Source organism: Eptesicus fuscus, chromosome 2 (assembly GCF_027574615.1).
Source record: "Eptesicus fuscus isolate TK198812 chromosome 2, DD_ASM_mEF_20220401, whole genome shotgun sequence".
NCBI classification, from domain to species: Eukaryota; Metazoa; Chordata; class Mammalia; order Chiroptera; family Vespertilionidae; genus Eptesicus; species Eptesicus fuscus.
In genome coordinates this window covers 113,572,375-113,590,677 of record NC_072474.1, presented here as the reverse complement: position 1 = coordinate 113,590,677, position 18,303 = coordinate 113,572,375, and positions in this window count along the sequence as shown.

Here is an 18,303-nt window from a genome sequence, read left to right as displayed (position 1 = left end):
GCTCACGGGCACGCAGACGGCTCAGGGGCACGCAGACGGCTCAGGGGCACGCAGACGGCTCACGGGCACGCAGACGGCTCACGGGCACACAGACGGCTCAGGGGCACACAGACGGCTCACGGGCACGCAGACGGCTCATGGGCACGCAGACGGCTCAGGGGCACGCAGACGGCTCACGGGCACACAGACGGCTCAGGGGCACACAGACGGCTCACGGGCACACAGACGGCTCACGGGCACGCAGACGGCTCACGGGCACACAGACGGCTCAGGGGCACGCAGACGGCTCACGGGCACACAGACGGGTCACGGGCACACAGACGGCTCACGGGCACGCAGACGGCTCACGGGCACGCAGACGGCCCACGGGCACACAGACAGCTCACGGGCACACAGACGGCTCAGGGGCACACAGACGGCTCACGGGCACGCAGACGGCTCAGGGGCACGCAGACGGCTCAGGGGCACGCAGACGGCTCAGGGGCACGCAGACGGCCCACGGGCACACAGACGGCTCAGGGGCACGCAGACGGCCCACGGGCACGCAGACGGCTCACGGGCACACAGACGGCTCACGGGCACGCAGACGGCTCAGGGGCACACAGACGGCTCACGGGCACGCAGACGGCTCAGGGGCACACAGACGGCTTACGGGCACACAGACAGCTCACGGGCACGCAGACGGCTCACGGGCACACAGACGGCTCACGGGCACGCAGACGGCCCACGGGCACACAGACGGCCCACGGGCACACAGACAGCTCACGGGCACACAGACGGCTCAGGGGCACACAGACGGCTCACGGGCACGCAGACGGCTCAGGGGCACGCAGACGGCTCAGGGGCATGCAGACGGCTCAGGGGCACGCAGACGGCCCACGGGCACGCAGACGGCTCACGGGCACACAGACGGCTCACGGGCACGCAGACGGCTCAGGGGCACACAGACGGCTCACGGGCACGCAGACGGCTCAGGGGCACGCAGACGGCTCAGGGGCACGCAGACGGCTCAGGGGCACGCAGACGGCCCACGGGCACACAGACGGCTCACGGGCACACAGACGGCTCACGGGCACGCAGACGGCTCACGGGCACGCAGACGGCTCACGGGCACACAGACGGCTCAGGGGCACACAGACGGCTCACGGGCACGCAGACGGCTCACGGGCACGCAGACGGCTCACGGGCACACAGACGGCTCACGGGCACGCAGACGGCTCAGGGGCACACAGACGGCTCACGGGCACACAGACGGCTCACGGGCACGCAGACGGCTCACGGGCACGCAGACGGCCCACGGGCACACAGACAGCTCACGGGCACACAGACGGCTCAGGGGCACACAGACGGCTCACGGGCACGCAGACGGCTCAGGGGCACGCAGACGGCTCAGGGGCACGCAGACGGCTCAGGGGCACGCAGACGGCCCACGGGCACGCAGACGGCTCAGGGGCACGCAGACGGCCCACGGGCACGCAGACGGCTCACGGGCACACAGACGGCTCACGGGCATACAGACGGCTCAGGGGCACATAGACGGCTCACGGGCACACAGACGGCTCACGGGCACGCAGACGGCTCAGGGGCACACTTACGGCTCACGGGCACACAGACGGCTCACGGGCACACAGACGGCTCAGGGGCACACAGACGGCTCACGGGCACACAGACGGTTCACGGGCACACAGATGGCTCACGGGCACACAGATGGCTCACGGGCACACAGACGGCCCACGGGCACACAGACAGCTCACGGGCACACAGACGGCTCAGGGGCACACAGACGGCTCACGGGCACGCAGACGGCTCAGGGGCACGCAGACGGCTCAGGGGCACGCAGATGGCTCAGGGGCACGCAGACGGCTCAGGGGCACGCAGACGGCCCACGGGCACACAGACGGCTCAGGGGCACGCAGACGGCTCACGGGCACGCAGACGGCTCACGGGCACACAGACGGCTCAGGGGCACGCAGACGGCTCACGGGCACACAGACGGCTCAGGGGCACACAGACGGCTCAGGGGCACACAGACGGCTCAGGGGCACACAGACGGCCCACGGGCACGCAGACGGCCCACGGGCACGCAGACGGCTCACGGGCACACAGACGGCTCACGGGCACGCAGACGGCTCAGGGGCACACAGACGGCTCACGGGCACACAGACAGCTCACGGGCACGCAGACGGCTCACGGGCACACAGACGGCTCACGGGCACGCAGACGGCCCACGGGCACACAGACAGCTCACGGGCACACAGACGGCTCAGGGGCACACAGACGGCTCACGGGCACGCAGACGGCTCAGGGGCACGCAGACGGCTCAGGGGCATGCAGACGGCTCAGGGGCACGCAGACGGCCCACGGGCACGCAGACGGCTCACGGGCACACAGACGGCTCACGGGCACGCAGACGGCTCAGGGGCACACAGACGGCTCACGGGCACGCAGACGGCTCAGGGGCACGCAGACGGCTCAGGGGCACGCAGACGGCTCAGGGGCACGCAGACGGCCCACGGGCACACAGACGGCCCACGGGCACGCAGACGGCCCACGGGCACGCAGACGGCTCACGGGCACACAGACGGCTCAGGGGCACGCAGACGGCTCAGGGGCACGCAGACGGCTCAGGGGCACGCAGACGGCTCAGGGGCACGCAGACGGCTCAGGGGCACACAGACGGCCCACGGGCACGCAGACGGCCCACGGGCATGCAGACGGCTCACGGGCACGCAGACGGCTCAGGGGCACGCAGACGGCTCACGGGCACGCAGACGGCTCAGGGGCACGCAGACGGCTCAGGGGCACGCAGACGGCCCACGGGCACGCAGACGGCCCACGGGCACGCAGACGGCTCACGGGCACGCAGACGGCTCACGGGCACGCAGACGGCTCACGGGCACGCAGACGGCTCACGGGCACACAGACGGCTCAGGGGCACACAGACGGCTCAGGGGCACACAGACGGCTCACGGGCACACAGACGGCTCAGGGGCACACAGACGGCTCACGGGCACACAGACGGCTCACGGGCACACAGACGGCTCAGGGGCACGCAGACGGCTCACGGGCACACAGACGGTTCACGGGCACACAGACGGCTCACGGGCACACTTGGTTCATGGGCACACAGACGGCTCACGGACACACAGACGGCTCACGGGCACACTTGGTTCATGGGCACACAGACGGCTCACGGGCACACATGGCTCACGGGCACACAGGCGTGAGCGGCATGTCCCAGGCGGGGTCCGGCCTGGGCTACAGACCAGCAGAGGAAGGTCACAGCTGTGCGTGCTTACAAAATGAACGGCCTTGAAGCCGCTGTTCCCACTTGGCCGTGATATTTTAGCCACTTATCCTCTTATTTGTTTTCTGTGGTTTTCCAATTTTCTACACTGGGGAAAACAAAACGAAACACCCACCTCTACAACTAGAAAAACGGGTTTCTACGTTTTCTTTAAATTAAAAAAATTTTTTTTTGAAGAATTAAGCCCTTATGTTCTCAAGTAGCCAAAAAGATTTAAAAGATAAAATTCTGGAAGAATACCGCTCTTACAGCATCAGCTCTGGCCTGACGGGAATGTGGCCCGGGGAGCTGCTGTCGCCAGCACTGGCGTGTGACCTTCGAGGCCCTCCCCTTCGAAACGCCACCTGCCTCCTGCCAGCACCCCCCAGGGACGCTCAGCTCGCTGGACCGCCCCCCTCAGGCTCTCGGGGCTTCTCGGGCTGCCCCGTGGCCGGAGTCCTCTCCTCCTTCCCCGTCTCACCTGCAAGGCTCCCGGCCCCGCTCCGCGCCCTGCCCCCTGCCCCCTGCCCCCCTGGCACATCTGAAGCGCTTCCTCCGGGCCTCCCCAGCCTGTCCCATGAGCCCCCCCGAGCTGGGCCGACCAGCTGACTGCTCTCCTGTGTCCCCAGTGACCGGACGCATCCTGGTCCTGGTGGTTCTCTGGAGGGGTCACCTCGGCCAGGCCGTGCCGTGTGGTTGGGCACCTGGAGAGGGGCAAGCTGTTGCTGGGGTTTTAGAAACGAGGAATGTTCACTTTAAATAAAGTGGGTGACCCTCCATGATACTGTGGGCGCCTCCTCCCGTCGCCTGGAGGCCCCGAGTGCAAACACAGAGGTGCCCCGAAGGGGAAGGAATTGGGCCTTGAGATGACAACACAGAAATTCTGCCTGTGGTCCCGACTTCAAGTGAAAACGGCAACATCGACTCTTGGGACTTCTATGCTGGCTTGCCTGTGGGCTTGAGGCTTGCCAGCGCCCATAATTAAATGAGCCAATTCCTTAAAATGCCTCTCTCTCTCTCTCCCCGCTCCCCTCTCTCCCTCTACCTCTATCTCTGTCCATACACATCACTATATCTAACATACAGATACATAGCCTTTGGTTCTGTTCCCTGGGGAACCCTCACCGAGACACTCCTCACACTGGGGCACAGCTGATTACCTCTCTGTCCACAGAGTCTGACACAGTGTCTGGCCCCAGAGGCGCCTGGGAAACAGAATGGGTGGGGTGCCAGAGAGGGGAAGGGAGAACTCAGACTGGGGTCAGATGGGATGGCCTGGGGCAAAGGAGCCAGAATGAGGGCATCCATGGCCCGCCCTGCCCGCCTCCGGGGCCTGCACTCTCATCCAGCTTCTGTGAACGAATGGCTGTCACCACGTAGCTCCAGGGAGTGCCATTCACACAGGTGACACTAAATGTCCCCCTGAGTCATGCCACGTCTGTTTCCTTATCAACCGATCAAGGTAGTCATCATTCTCTCCCCTTAGGTGAGGCATCGTGTAGATACCAGGCCCGGAGGGAGGCCCAGCCAGCCCTCGCTGTGTAATTACTGACAGCGATTTATTGTTCGCCGGGCTGGAGACGCCGGGCAGTGACAGATGTGGCCGAGGCTGAGGTGGTTGTGAGGTACCCGGGTGCAAGTACTATTTGGGGTGCAAGTACCGCTCGGGCAGCAGAAGGAAGAGTGCTGCTGGGAGGAATCTGGGGTGGTGGGCAGCGTGGGAGGATGGGTCAGGTCGCCAGGGAGAGTGGAGAAAGAGAGGGGCCCTACAGAACCCCAACCTGGAAGGAGCAGGTGGGGGTGGGAAATGGCCCAGGAGGCCGAGCTGGAGGAAACAGGGAGAGGGGGGAGTTAGAAACGAGGAGACGGTAGTATCCAAACGCTATCAGGAACCCACAGAGCGGAGCCCGAGGTGGGAGGTGTGCCCGCAGCCCAGTGGGGAGAGGCTTGCGTTCTTCCCAGAAGACACGGGAACGAGCCGGCACCGGGAAGGGGTGTGGGCGGTGGGTTGTGCTTCCTTCGGGGTCACGCCACTTCCGATCTATTCCCAGGCCAGCAGGGAAAGCAGGGGGTTTGCTAAGTCAGGGAGGACCCACCGCCCAGGGGAGCCGTAGGCAGCAGGGGTCTGAGACCGCGCAGCTCACCCTATAGCGACCCCCACAGAGCTGAGCATGACCTCATCACCCCCGAGACATCACGTCACAGGTGGGAAACCGCCCGCCTGCGCAGTGCAAGGCCAGGTGCAGGGAGCTGGCGCCCCAGGCAGCATAGAGCCGGGGCTTCAAATCCTGGGTCTGCTGCTCCCTCGCTGTGTGACTTGGAGGAAGTTACCTAACCTCTCTGGACCTGTTTCCCTAGGGGATAATAACAGGGTCTGCCTCCTAGGGACACTGTGAGGACTCAGTGCGTTACTGTGGATGGAGCACATAGTAAGTGCTCAGTGATCGCAAACTGCTGTCATCATCACCAGACCCCCCGCCACGGGCCTCAGCCAGCACAGACAGGGAGGAAAAGGAGGGGAAATCGCCTGGTGTTTGACTAAAGCACCCTGACCTGCCTCAGAGTAATTCTCTAAGGTTTCAACAGAACAACAAAGAACACAGCATAACAAAATAAACGCAAGCTGGGGAACGGGGTCCTGAAAACGCGAGCTTCCTGTCTTTTGGATCCACAGTAACAATGCTGACGTGGCTGCTTTCCAGCTCTAATGCGACGCCAGGGCCTGCCAGTGTGGCACAGGGCTGAGGTACTCACCGCTGGATCCGCTCCGAAGGCTCAGGGCTGAGGTACTCACCGCTGGATCCCCGCGTCCCGGGCCTCTGAGTGCCCGCCTGCCGCGATTCAGCAGCTCCATGGAGCAGACCTCGCTCCCGGCGGTTTGAGGGGCGCCGCCCAGGCCGAAGCTGGGTTAATACTTAGGGAACTACCTCCGCTAGGCCTATTGCCGCTTCTCCCGATAATGAAGCCCTCATGGGCACCACCTGCGTCTGACCCGTGGCCTGTCCTGTTAGAAATAAAGCCAGGAAGCCCAGCTGGTGTGGCTCAGGGATTGAGTGCTGACCCGTGCACCAGGAGGTCCCTGGTTCGATTCCAGGCACGGGCACATGCCCCGGTTGTGGGCTCGATCCCCAGTGCGGGGGGAGGGGGGGGGCTGCAGGAGGCAGCCATTATTTCTATCTCCCTCTCTTCTTCCCCTCCTTTCCCCTCTCTCTGGAAATCAATCAAAACATTTCAAAAAAAGAAAGAAAAGAAAGAAAGAAAGAAAGAAAAGAAAAGAAAGAAAAGAAAAGAGAAGAAAAGAGAAGAGAAGAAAAGAAAAGAAAAGAAAAGAAAAGAAAAGAAAAAAGAAAAGAAAAGGAAAGGAAAAAGAAATAAAGCAAGTGAGCCTTGAAGTGTCTTTACCCAGCGACCTGTGGCCGAGCTCGGCTCTGAATCCCACGGCTGGAAGGCAGACCCTCAGTACTGGCTTGTGTTGTGTAAAAGGACCAAGGCAGAGAACGGGCCCTGACTCGTCAAAACCCCGCAGAAGGTCTCGACAGCAGCGGGCCTTGTTCTCCCAAACCTGGCACATGCCAATGGTGCCCACTTCCCTGCAGGGCCGGGCGCCGCTGCCCTGAGCAGAGCCCAGGCTTCCAAAGCCGCTGGCGGACGCCCCTGGACAGGAAACGCCGCACCCACCCTGGTCCCCGGGCGCGCTGGCTGAGTAACACTTGCTGGCGCTTGACTCTTCATTTTCAGGATTAATCCTCTGCCGACTTGGCGTGGAGCTAGAGCTAATCCCAAGACGAGCTAACGAAAAGGAATGTGGAAAACAGAGCAGGAGAGAGAGAGAGAGAGAGAGAGAGAGAGAGAGAGAGAGAGAGAGAGAGAGAAAGGGAGAGAGAGAGAGAGAGAGAGAGAGAGAGAGAGAGAGAGAGAGAGAGAGAAGGAAGGGAGCAGGGAGAGGGTGGGTGGTGGGAGGTTACAGTCCGGGCCACCAGCAGCCGTGGGAAGAATAGCCGGCATCGCTCATGGCCAATGTCATTGTTACATTCGCATCTGCCGGACGCCACGCCAGGCACTTCGTGTACATTTCCTCAACTCCGTCTTCACCACATTGATTTCCAAGTCCCTCCGTTTCAAGCCCCTCCTTTCACTGTTCGTACGAGTCCCAGTCCCCCCCGAAACCGCTCCCCAAGCCGATCGAGGACTGCGAGGGAGCGTAGCTTACCTGTCCCCGAGCTTCGCTCGCCTGTCCCAGTCTAAAGAGCAAACAGATAGACCGGCTCCCGGTGAAAGCAGATATAAACCTGGGAAACTGTGAAAGACAACAGCGTTAATGATTACATGGCATCCAGCCCGCCTGTTGCTGTAAACAGGCCACGAGGCCTATCTTGACAAGCGATAAATGATTAACACACATGCCCAGGTTCGGGTCAGCAAGTTCTGGACCAGGAGCTGGTGGCAGAGGTGTCCTGGCTGCTAAGCCCCTGGCTGCCGGCTAACGGGTTGACCTTCCTGGGTGTCGGGTCCCTTCTCGCTGGTGTGAAGCTGTGACCGGCGTAGGACCAACGTGCCGGGCTGTGGGGAGGGTCAGGTGCGATGACATGCCGGACACGAATGAATGAGGCTGGTCAAGCCCTAAACCCAAAGGACCAGGAGGGCGTTCACTTCTCCTCTGTGGGTGCAGGAGGACAGTCAGCCGGGGAGAAAACACGAGAGCCATCACTCCTGTCGGAAGTGATGTGCATGAGCTAAGCCTTCCCCCTTCGGAACCCGGTGGGACAGAGGGCTGGAGGGGCAGACACGATGGAAGGGACCCAAGAGAGTGCCTGTGCAGCCGGTACCAGTCCAGGCTCAGCCAAGGGCACCTACCCAGAGAGAGGTGGGGGTGCGGGAAGTGGGGCACAGAAAGATGGGTGCCCGGGAGTCCCCCCCCCCCCCCCCCCCCAGTATGGGAGAGGGATGCTGGGAGACAGGGCTGTGTGGGGAACATGGAAAAGGCCATCCGATTCCCCGGGCATCGACTGAGAGCAGCCGGACGGCCTTTCCCTGGCTAATCTCGTTTCCCAGCGCCTTCATGTTGACCAAGGGGTGGGCTGGCGACCCGGGGGAAGTCACCTGGGCCCTGGGAGACAGCTGCCCGCGATGCCCTTATCAACCTGCCTCTGAGGGCTGGCAAGCCGCACACCAGCGAGATGGCACGCGTGCGCCCGGTGATGTCGGCTGTGCTGAAGGCAACGCAAACACACCCAGACGGAGGTGCTGGAGCAAGCCTCCCGCATACCCGGCTGGTGCCCACCCTCCTGTGCCCACACAGCCGCCCAGCCTCGCTCTTGCTGTCTCGTTATGCCGGTGAACGGCCTGGCCTCTCCGACTGCACCTTGCTCGGCCTGCCTCATTTCCGTAGCCTTTAAGGCACTTGCTTCTGCTTAGCTGCTTATCCTTGAACGCAGACATAACAAGCATTGGAGGAATTCTGCTTACGTTTTACAAAAACAAGAAACCTACAACAGAACAAAACAAAACGCAGCTCCTTGCTCGGAATCGCCTCCCCTGGGGCGATAAGGAAGTGTGTACCAAAATAATGAGTGTTTGTCCAGGGTTTATAGGAACACGGAGACCAAAACCACAGCAACTGGAGTCTGTTGCCGGAGAACAAAGTTCGCCTCCCGGCCCCTGCTGGCTCCTTGATGCCTGAGATCTTCAGTCCTCTCCTGACCTCAGTCCCTCCAGTGTCCCCTCCCTGTTGTGGAGCGAACGCGAGTGAACGACCACTGGAGTCCAGACCCACTGTGTTTTGCAAAAAACCTTGAGTCTAGCATAGCTCAGATAAGCAAGAGACCAAGGACGCCAGCAGAACGGGGTGTAGCTCTCCCTGCCGACGCCCCCCCTTTTCTGCATTAACCATTTACTCTGTCCTTAGCAGGGGAAACAAGGCAAGTGGTCTGAGATCCTGTATAACCAGGCTTTTTACACTTAAGGAACAGCTGCTCTCCCTCCCAGATTTTCCTTCTTTACTCCAAGGCCCCAGAAGATCTCAACCTTCACCACTTCTGATATCTCCAACCATCCCCTGTCCCCCAGCCTAGGGCTTCTCTATCTCAGCAGGCTGAGAGTGAATTCCACTGCCTCTACCCTTAAATTAACCCTAGAATTCCAAAATTTTAAACTAACACAGTAAAATTATAAATCAAGGAAAAGCAATTAAAAGTTCTCTACTGTTTCCCCCCTAAAGCAGGGTTTTCACTATCTTTCACACAGACTCTCACACTTACATTTCCTCCCTGAGGCCTGTCCGGCTCCCCGAGGCCCCAAACCTGGTCCAGTCACTGGAGGCCAAAAGGCCAGCACGCGGCGGCGCTCCTGGGCCAGCACTTCCCCTTTCCTGTAAATCAAAAGCGTTAACGGAGGCTCCATAGTCATCCACTCGCTGCTTGAATTCCTGAAAATTTTTTCAAAAAACATTGCAGGGGAGTACAGACAGAACATGAAGCAGACTGACCCATTCTAATGATAGAGATAATTAGACCACAATAACACAGAATAACAAAGACAATGACAACCAACTGAGGATCACCGGGCACCGTCGTGCGCCACAGGATCTGGTCTCGAAAGTAGCGCTGCGTCCAGCCTTCCAGAGACCCTAGATGGGCGCCCACAAAACCAGAAATAAGTTTCTTACCGGTAAGAACCAGATCCAGGTGGCTCCTATCAGAGTCAATCAGGAAATTTAGCAGGCGGGGTCTCAGACCTCTATCAGTCCCGGGGCTGAGGAGCGTCTCTCAGAGATCTCCCCACTGGGTCAGAGAGTCCGGGGACCCTGGTGGGCTCCGGTCACAGGACCAGTCAAAGGCTGGTTATCTCGCTGGGGCATCTCCAAATGTTGTGGAGCGAACTCGAGTGAATGACCACTGGAGTCCAGACCAAATTAAAATTTAGGGAGCCTTTATTAGCCGGCCGGCCGGCCAGCTGGCCAGCCAGTGACTGCTCTGCCTTTCTCCATGCAGGGAGTCCAGAGAGCAGCCCTGACCCTTTGTCTAGGACCGCTTTTAAGCACATTTACCACATCCTATTTTTGCAGAGCAAGCAACCCAAGACAAAACAGTTTTTCCCAAGCAACGTCAGAGTCATGCCATTGACGACCATGTTATTCACAAGGTCATCCTGTTCTTCAGAAAGCTGACAGTGTTCTGTGAAAGAAGGCCTACGTGCTGGGAAGGGGCCATGAGACCATATCTCAAGGCCTGGCCTGGTGTCAGCACTGACAACTCTATCTGGGGCATAGTCCACGGCCTCTCTGGAATGGGCAAAAATTCCCACTCTCTAACACTCCCCTTGACATGAAGAAAGCCCGAATTCTGCGCTTTCATGAGGTGGTTCTTTGGGAGGCTCATCCACCATCCTCTTGGCTCGCTGGCTTTCCTGCCCAACACCTGTCACACGCCTTATTGGCCAAGGTGCGGAGAGCGGCACAAACTTGAACTATCTCTGATGCCAGGATAGTTCAACCGTTGGTTCTGCAGCATCTGGGTAGACAGTGTCAGAGGGTGACGAGGAGCCTGGGGTCCAAAGTCAGACCTCAGCGCCAGCTCGCTGCTCCCCAGCCACATCACACCAGACACCTGCGCGTTGTGAAGTGGGGTAGGGGAGGACTCGTCTCAAGGTCATGTGAGGATTGAATGAGCTGCTGCCCTTGGCAATGCCTGCCCTGTCGCAAGCAGTAAATATTCACTGTTGCTATTATTATCGAGAAATCCTTTTTTAAAAATTTCTTTATTGATTAAGGTGTTACATATGTGTCCTTATTCTCCCATTACCCCTCCCCCCCACTCATGCCCTCACGCCCCTGTTGTCTGTGTCCATTGGTTAGGCTTATATGCATGCATACAAGTCCTTTGGTTGATCTCTCCCCCTTATCCCCACCTTCCCCTTCCTTCCCTCTGAGGTTTGATGGTCTGATTGATGTTTCTCTGTCTCTGGATCTGTTTTTGTTCATTAGTTTATGTTGTTCATTATATTCCATAAATGAGTGAGATCATGTGATATTTATCTTTCTCTGACTGGCTTAGAGAAATCCCTTTAAAAAAAAAAAATTCTCACCCGATGATATTTTTTCCATTGATTTTTTGAAAGAGTGGAAGAGAGAGGGAAAGAGAGAGAAATATTGATGTGAGAGAAACACATCAATTGGTTGCTTCCTGCATGGCCCTGACCAGGGCCCGGGCCAGGGAGGAGCCTATAACTGAGGTACGTGCCCTTGAGCGGAATCGAACCCGGGACCCTTCATCCTCAGGCTGATTGGTGCTCTTTCCACTGAACCAAATTGGCTAGGGCGGGAAATCTCTTGTTTTATTGTTATTTTTATTCTTGGATCTTTATTCTTTTTCAAATATTTATGGAGCACCTACTATGTGGCCATCGTACCGCTAGATCCTGAGACAGGTAAACCTGCTACTTCTATTGGGTAATTCAGAGTCTGGTCAGAAGGATGAGCCAGAAGGAGGGCCTACGTTCAATAAGCACCTACTATCTGCCAGGTGCTGGTTATAAGTAGCCTCCCTTACTCCAAAAGGCAGATCCTGACGTTTTGTTATTTCCATTCTAGGCTGAGCATACCTGGGTTCTGGAGGTCAACCCACTTGCCCAAAGCACCACGGCCTGTGAATGAGAATTGAGGTTTAAAGTAAGACCACCCATTCTCGGCCCATGTGGCTCAGTGGCTGAGTATCGACCCATGAACCAAGGGGTCATGGGTTCAATTTCCGGTCAGGCACATGACCAGGTTGCTGGCTCAATCCCTGGTAGGGGGTGTGCAGGAGGCAAGTGATCGATGATTATCTCTCATCATTGATGTTTCTACCTCTCTTTCCCTCTTCCTTCCTCTCTGAAATCAATAAAAATATCCTATATAATAAAGAGAGAATATGCAAATTGACTGTCACTCGCCACAAAGATGGCTGCGCCCACAGTGGAGGTCGAGTTCCCATAACCAGCCTTAATGAGCAATCAGTAGGGACCTGAGGCTGCACCCTTCCCTCCCCCCCCGCCCCCGTGGGGCTTGACAGGGGACCTCAGGCCATGCCCCCGACCCTGGCACCAGGCCGGGGGACCTCAGGCTGTGCCCCCTGCCCCGGCACTGGGCCAAGGGACCTGAGGCTGCGCCCCCTGCCCAGAGGGGCTTGACAAGAATGGGACCGGCTGGGTCTGGATCTAGCCCAATTGTGGGAGGGGAGGGGGGGGGGCGGCCAGGTCTGGGTCTTGCACAATTTTGAGGTGCATGTGGGTGGGTGGGGACTTGACTCTGGGTCCCATAGTGCACCCCAGACTCTGACAGGGGGAAGATTTTCATATACATTTTACTAATTTTCTTTCATCTCTGACACTTCTATTACAGAGAAAGGGCAGATAGCAATATTAAAATATTTCCTCTAATTCATCCCCTTTTAATGTGCACGAATTTCATGCACCGGGCCACTAGTATTAAGATAAAATAAAATAAAACCACCCACTCTGCCAGCCTGACCGGATCACTGTGGGAAAACTCCTCCCAGGGGACACACCCATCAGGGAGCCTCAGGGCCTAGAGTTCAGAGAATCTCTCTCTTTTGCTTTTGGCAGCCCAGCATTCAGACTGACCACTTTGGAGGGACCCCCACTCCTGGGTTTTGTGGGCTCACCCTTCCCACCACCTTCTCTAGAATTTCTCTCTAGCAACTGTCCTACTTCTCTGCAGCAGCATCCATTTCTCCATCTCTGTTCCAGGCTAGGACAAATGTCTTAATATAACCAATTAAAACAAACAAACTAAAAAGGTGAGGATGTGGAGAAATTGGAGCCCTTGGACGTTGCTGGTGGGGATGTAACTGGTTTAGCCACTGTGGAAAGCAGCTCGATGGTGTCTGAACCATCAGACATAGAATCCCCATGTGGTCCAGCGACTCCAACCCCAGGTGCACACCCAGACCTGCAGACAGGTGTTCAAGACAAACACGTGTGCACAAATGCTCACAGCAGCCCTGTTCACAGTAGCCAAGAGGTGGGGCAGGCCAGATGCCCGTTGGCTAAGGAGAGGATAAGCGGTTGTGGTTTATCCACACAAAGGAATGACGATCTGATACTTGCGACAACATGGAAGGACCTTGAGACCATTGTGCTAAGAGAAAAGAGCCTGACACAAAACATCACCTGTTTTATCATTCCGTGTCCATGCAATGTTCAGGTAAGACGATAGAGGCAGAAAGCAGACGAGTGGTGGCCGGGGGCTGGGGGAGGGTGTGAAGGGGAGCAGCTATTTAATGGGAAAGGGGTTTGCTTTAGGGGTGGTGAAAATGTTGGGGAACTAGACAGGTGTGGCTGCAGGACACTGTGAAAGTGCTAAGTGCCACTGAACTGTTCACTTTAAAATGGTTAATTAGCGTGGCTCGGTGGTTGAGCATCAACCTATGAACCAGGAGGTCGAAGGTTGTGGGCTTGATCCCCAGTAGAGGGGGTATGCAGGAGGCAGCCGATCAATGATTCTCTCTCATCATTGATGTTTCTATTTCTCTTTCCCTCTCTCTTCCTCTCTGAAATCAGTAAAAATACATTTAAAAAAATAAAATGGTTAATTAATAAATCAAATAAAATGGTTAATTTGATAGTGAGTTTCATCTCAGTTTAAAAGCAACACTTATGCTGGCCCCAGGCCTCCTGTGATCACCTGTTTCCCATGCTCTCTGTTGCAGCAAAATCTCCCAAAGAGAATCCACTGTCTCCGCTCTCTCCTCAGCTCCCGCCCACCAGGGTTTGGACCCACCACACCACTCACATTGCGTTTCTGAGGACATCCATGATCCACAGTCAGTGGTCAAGTCCCATCACCACTGACTGTGGATCATGGATGTCCTCAGAAACACAATGTGAGTGGTGTGGTGATGGCAGCAAAGACTCTTTCACCTCCCAGCAGCCTGGATGAAGCTGACCACTGCTCTTCCTCTGGGTCCTCCTAGAAATGTCCTTTGCAGCCACTACACTGGCCTGATCATCCCTCCGCCTCCCTGGCCACCCCTTCTTAGTCCATTCAGCTGCTCCCCTCGCCTACTAGACTTTGTGGTGGAGGGTCCCAGGACACAGCCCAAAGCCCCCCTTCTGTTCTACCCACACTCTTCCCATGAGTGACTCATCCAGATGCGTAGCCTTAAAACCAATGATATGCTGTTGACCCCCAATTCTGTCCCTCTGGCTCAGACCTCTCCTCCAGGTCCAGATGCATATGTCCACCCTCCAGTCAGTGCCCCCAGGTGGCTAAGCAGCGTCTTGAACATAGCCGGTCCTAAACTACACTTCCGACGTCCATGTTCCAGCCCCTCTAACCTCCCAAATATCAAAGACTCTTTCCTTCCTCCAGACTCCCTCCTAGTGCCTGTCCAAATCGTCAAAACTCTTGTCGATTCTGCCCTCAGTTCTATCCAGGGCAGATGACATCCTCTGTCACCTGGGAGACTGCCTGCCATGGCCTCCCGACAGCTGTCCCTGCTCACCCCCCACTCCCCAGACGGTTCCATCCAGCGGCATCTCGAGTGACTTCCTACAGCAAAAACCAGGCCAGGTGACCCACCCTGCTTAAAGCCTCCTTGACTTTCCTAGAGGCAGACCCCCACCCCCCTCGGCCCGGATTCAGACCCTCCTCCTGTGCATCAGTGTGGTTTAGCGGGACAGACGCGGCTTTGGCCCCACAGTGACTCAGCTTCCATCCCTGACTGCCACCAACCAGTGTGTGACCTTGAGCAACTCCCTTGACCTCTCTCAGCTCAGCTTCCTTACCTGTGTCACAGGCATGACAATATGTCCCTGTGGGAGGAGGATAATAACGTGTGGACATAATACCAACACCTAGCAGAGACTCGTGAATCGGACCTATTTTTAACACCAGTAAGTCAATCATTCATGAAATTGAGCGTGTCCAAGATAAATATTTATACTTAGCTGCTCCTTCAGAGCTCCTCCCTGTTTTTTGTTCAGCTTGACCAGAGTTGACTAACAAGCCTGTAGGAGGCTTTGGCCGCCCTTTGTGGGCCTTAATGACCTTGGGATTCCCAGGGAGACTCGGTACGTGGTTTGGATGTAGAGGAAAGGCTGTGGACCGGATGCTGGCCAGCTTGCATCTTCCTTAGACTTGCACAGGCTCACGGGAGCTTCTTCACTGAGCTCTGAGCTCCCACACGGTTCTTTCTTTTTTCACTGCCCTCCTTCCACGTTCCTCTCCCCCTCCCCTACCTTCTCCTCCTCCTCCCCTCTTCTTCTCCTCTCCCACCCCCTCTTCTCTCTGCACTCACTGCACAGGGTCTCCCATCCCATCTATCTGCTGACTCTCTCCATGCCATCAGACGCCCCCTGCTCCCCCTTAAAACCATGCTCCTCTCCGTCTTTACCTTCCAGGTAAATGGCATCACCATTCTCGGCACTCTCCACACCCCAACTTAACCCTGCGATCCATCCAGAATCTGACCACTTTTCATCAAAAGCGTCTCTTCCACCCAAGTCTGAGCTACTTCCGTGGCCTCTTGCCTCTGCCCCTGCCCCTCATACCACCACCATCACCATCACTACCACCACCATCACCATCACCACCACCATCACCACTACCATCACCATTACCATCACCACCACCATCACCATCACCATCACCATCACCATTACCACCACTATCACCACCGCCACCATCACCACCATCATCACCTACACCTACATGGTCATGAAAACATAAATAGAAAAAAATAAATGAACAGAATCCATGGGTCCCTTTGGGTTGTGTCCTCCACAGAGTTCTGAGTCTGTGGCCTGTACTGGCTCTTACCTTGAGGGTCAAGATGAAGGACCTTTCTCCCTGCCAGATAGATGAAGTCTCTGAGATCCACTTGACCTTGGAGCCCCAGCTGCTGGCCCACCTTCCCAGCTGAGGTTGTGCATACAGAGTTCAGGCTTATGCTCTGCCCTAAGGCAGCAAAGACTCTTTCCCTGCTCAGGGACAGTCGCTGCCTCACACCCTGCACCGAGGACCCGGAATGCTGAGGGGACCTTCCTTGCTACCAGGAGCACTGACCCAGCACCTGCTCCCAAGACCCCTCGCTCAGCCAGTTGTCATTTCTGTGGCCCTGTGACAACTCTTTTAAATGGAGATACCCACAGCACCTTAGCCTTCCAAGGTGGCAGTTACTTTTCTGGGTCTGACAAAGCTTGGGTCAGGGCAAGGTGACAGGGAGGAAAAACAAAACAGCAAATACCAGTGCTCTGGGCGCTGGACCTCTTTCCTTCTGTTTCCTGAGGAGCAGCTGCTGGGGAGGGGACATGGGAGCCGGCGGAGGATGCTCTCTGTGCCACAGCGTGAGGAGGGAAGGCCAGGGAAGGCGAGTTCTCCCTCCAGGTTGATGAGGGGCAAAGAGGCAAGGGAGGGGCAGAGTCAAGACTGACACCCCCACTGATCTCACCGATTTGCCCTGGCCAGCTGGACTCAACCTCATTGTTCAACTCTTCCAGCCCCAAATGAGCTCCTGGGACTCTAAACCTTCCAACCTGAGGAGCAGCCACAGGCCAGGCCACACATGGACACTTGTTTGCTGCATTTCGCCAAGCAAGCTCTCCTCTGGAGAAGAAATCATCTGTCTATCCTTCCATCCATCCAACCATCCATCCATCCTTCCATCCATCCACCCATCCACCCATCCTTCCATCCATCCACCCATCCATTTGTCCATCCATCCATCCATCCACTCCTTCCATCCATCCATCCATCCACCCATCCACTCATTTTCTTATTCACTTACTAGAGGCCCAATGCACGAAATTTGTGCAAGAGTAGGCCTTCCTTTCCCTGGCTGCCGGCACCAGCTTCCCTGTGGCACCCGGGACCCAGGCTTCCCTCCAGCCACTAGCACCGGGGACCTGGGCTTCCCTCAGAGCCCCGGCTTCGTCCAGAAGGATGTCTGATCTAATTAGCATATTATGCTTATATTATTATAGATTATTTAAAAAGGCTTCCTGAGGACTTACTAAGAGCCCGGCTAGGCTGCTGGTTAGTTGCTGGAGATACAGAAATGAAACAGATCAAGTCCCTCCTGGAAGGAGCTCACAGTCATAGGAGGGAGACAGACTCATGCAGAGAGCTGTAACCACATGGAACCTGTTCCTTCGCTCACTCCACACACACTGACTGAGCCTGCTGCCCAGGCACTGGGGTGGAGAGGGATGACTCCCAGGCAGAAATGCCCACCCTCGTGGAGCTTACATTCTAGGGAGGAAGACAGACCAGAATACCAAGCGCGTGTGTGAGTGATGCAGGGCCGTGGAATGTGACAGGTGCCCGTGTGTGAGTGATGCAGGGCCATGGAACGTGACAGGTGCCGTGTGTGAGTGACGCAGGGCCACGGAACGTGACAGGTGCCCGTGTGTGAGTGACGCAGGGCCATGGAACGTGACAGGTGCCTGTGTGTGAGTGACAGCAGGGCCATGGAACGTGACAGGTGCCGTGTGTGAGTGACGCAGGGCCACGGAACGTGACAGGTGCCCATGTATGAGTGATGCAGGGCCATGGAACGTGACAGGTGCCCTGTGTGAGTGACGCAGGGCCACGGAACGTGACAGGTGTCCGTGTGTGAGTGACGCAGGGCCATAGAATGTGACAGGTGCTGTGGGAAAACGGAAGAATGCGGACAGGATGCTGGGTTGGTGGCAGAGCTGGGGAGATGGCAGATTTTAAAAAGATGGTTCTGGAAGGCCTCCCTGGCACCATGCCAAACCACCGTTTCCTTTTGGGGAGGCAAACCTGAACTTCTCTCTGCGGGTGGAACACTACAATGGAATAAGATGGGTGCAGAGTCAGGCACTTCGGGGGGCCCCAGAGGCCTCTCTCCATCCTCTCCAGGGGCCAGAGAGCCTCTGAAAGTCTCACTCCATTTCCTCTTTGTGTCCTGGGCCCTGGAAAGTAGAAGTTCTGCTCTTAGGGGCTCGTGGTGACTGACTGAGTCTGTTATCCGGGCTGACATCACTGCCAAGAGCGA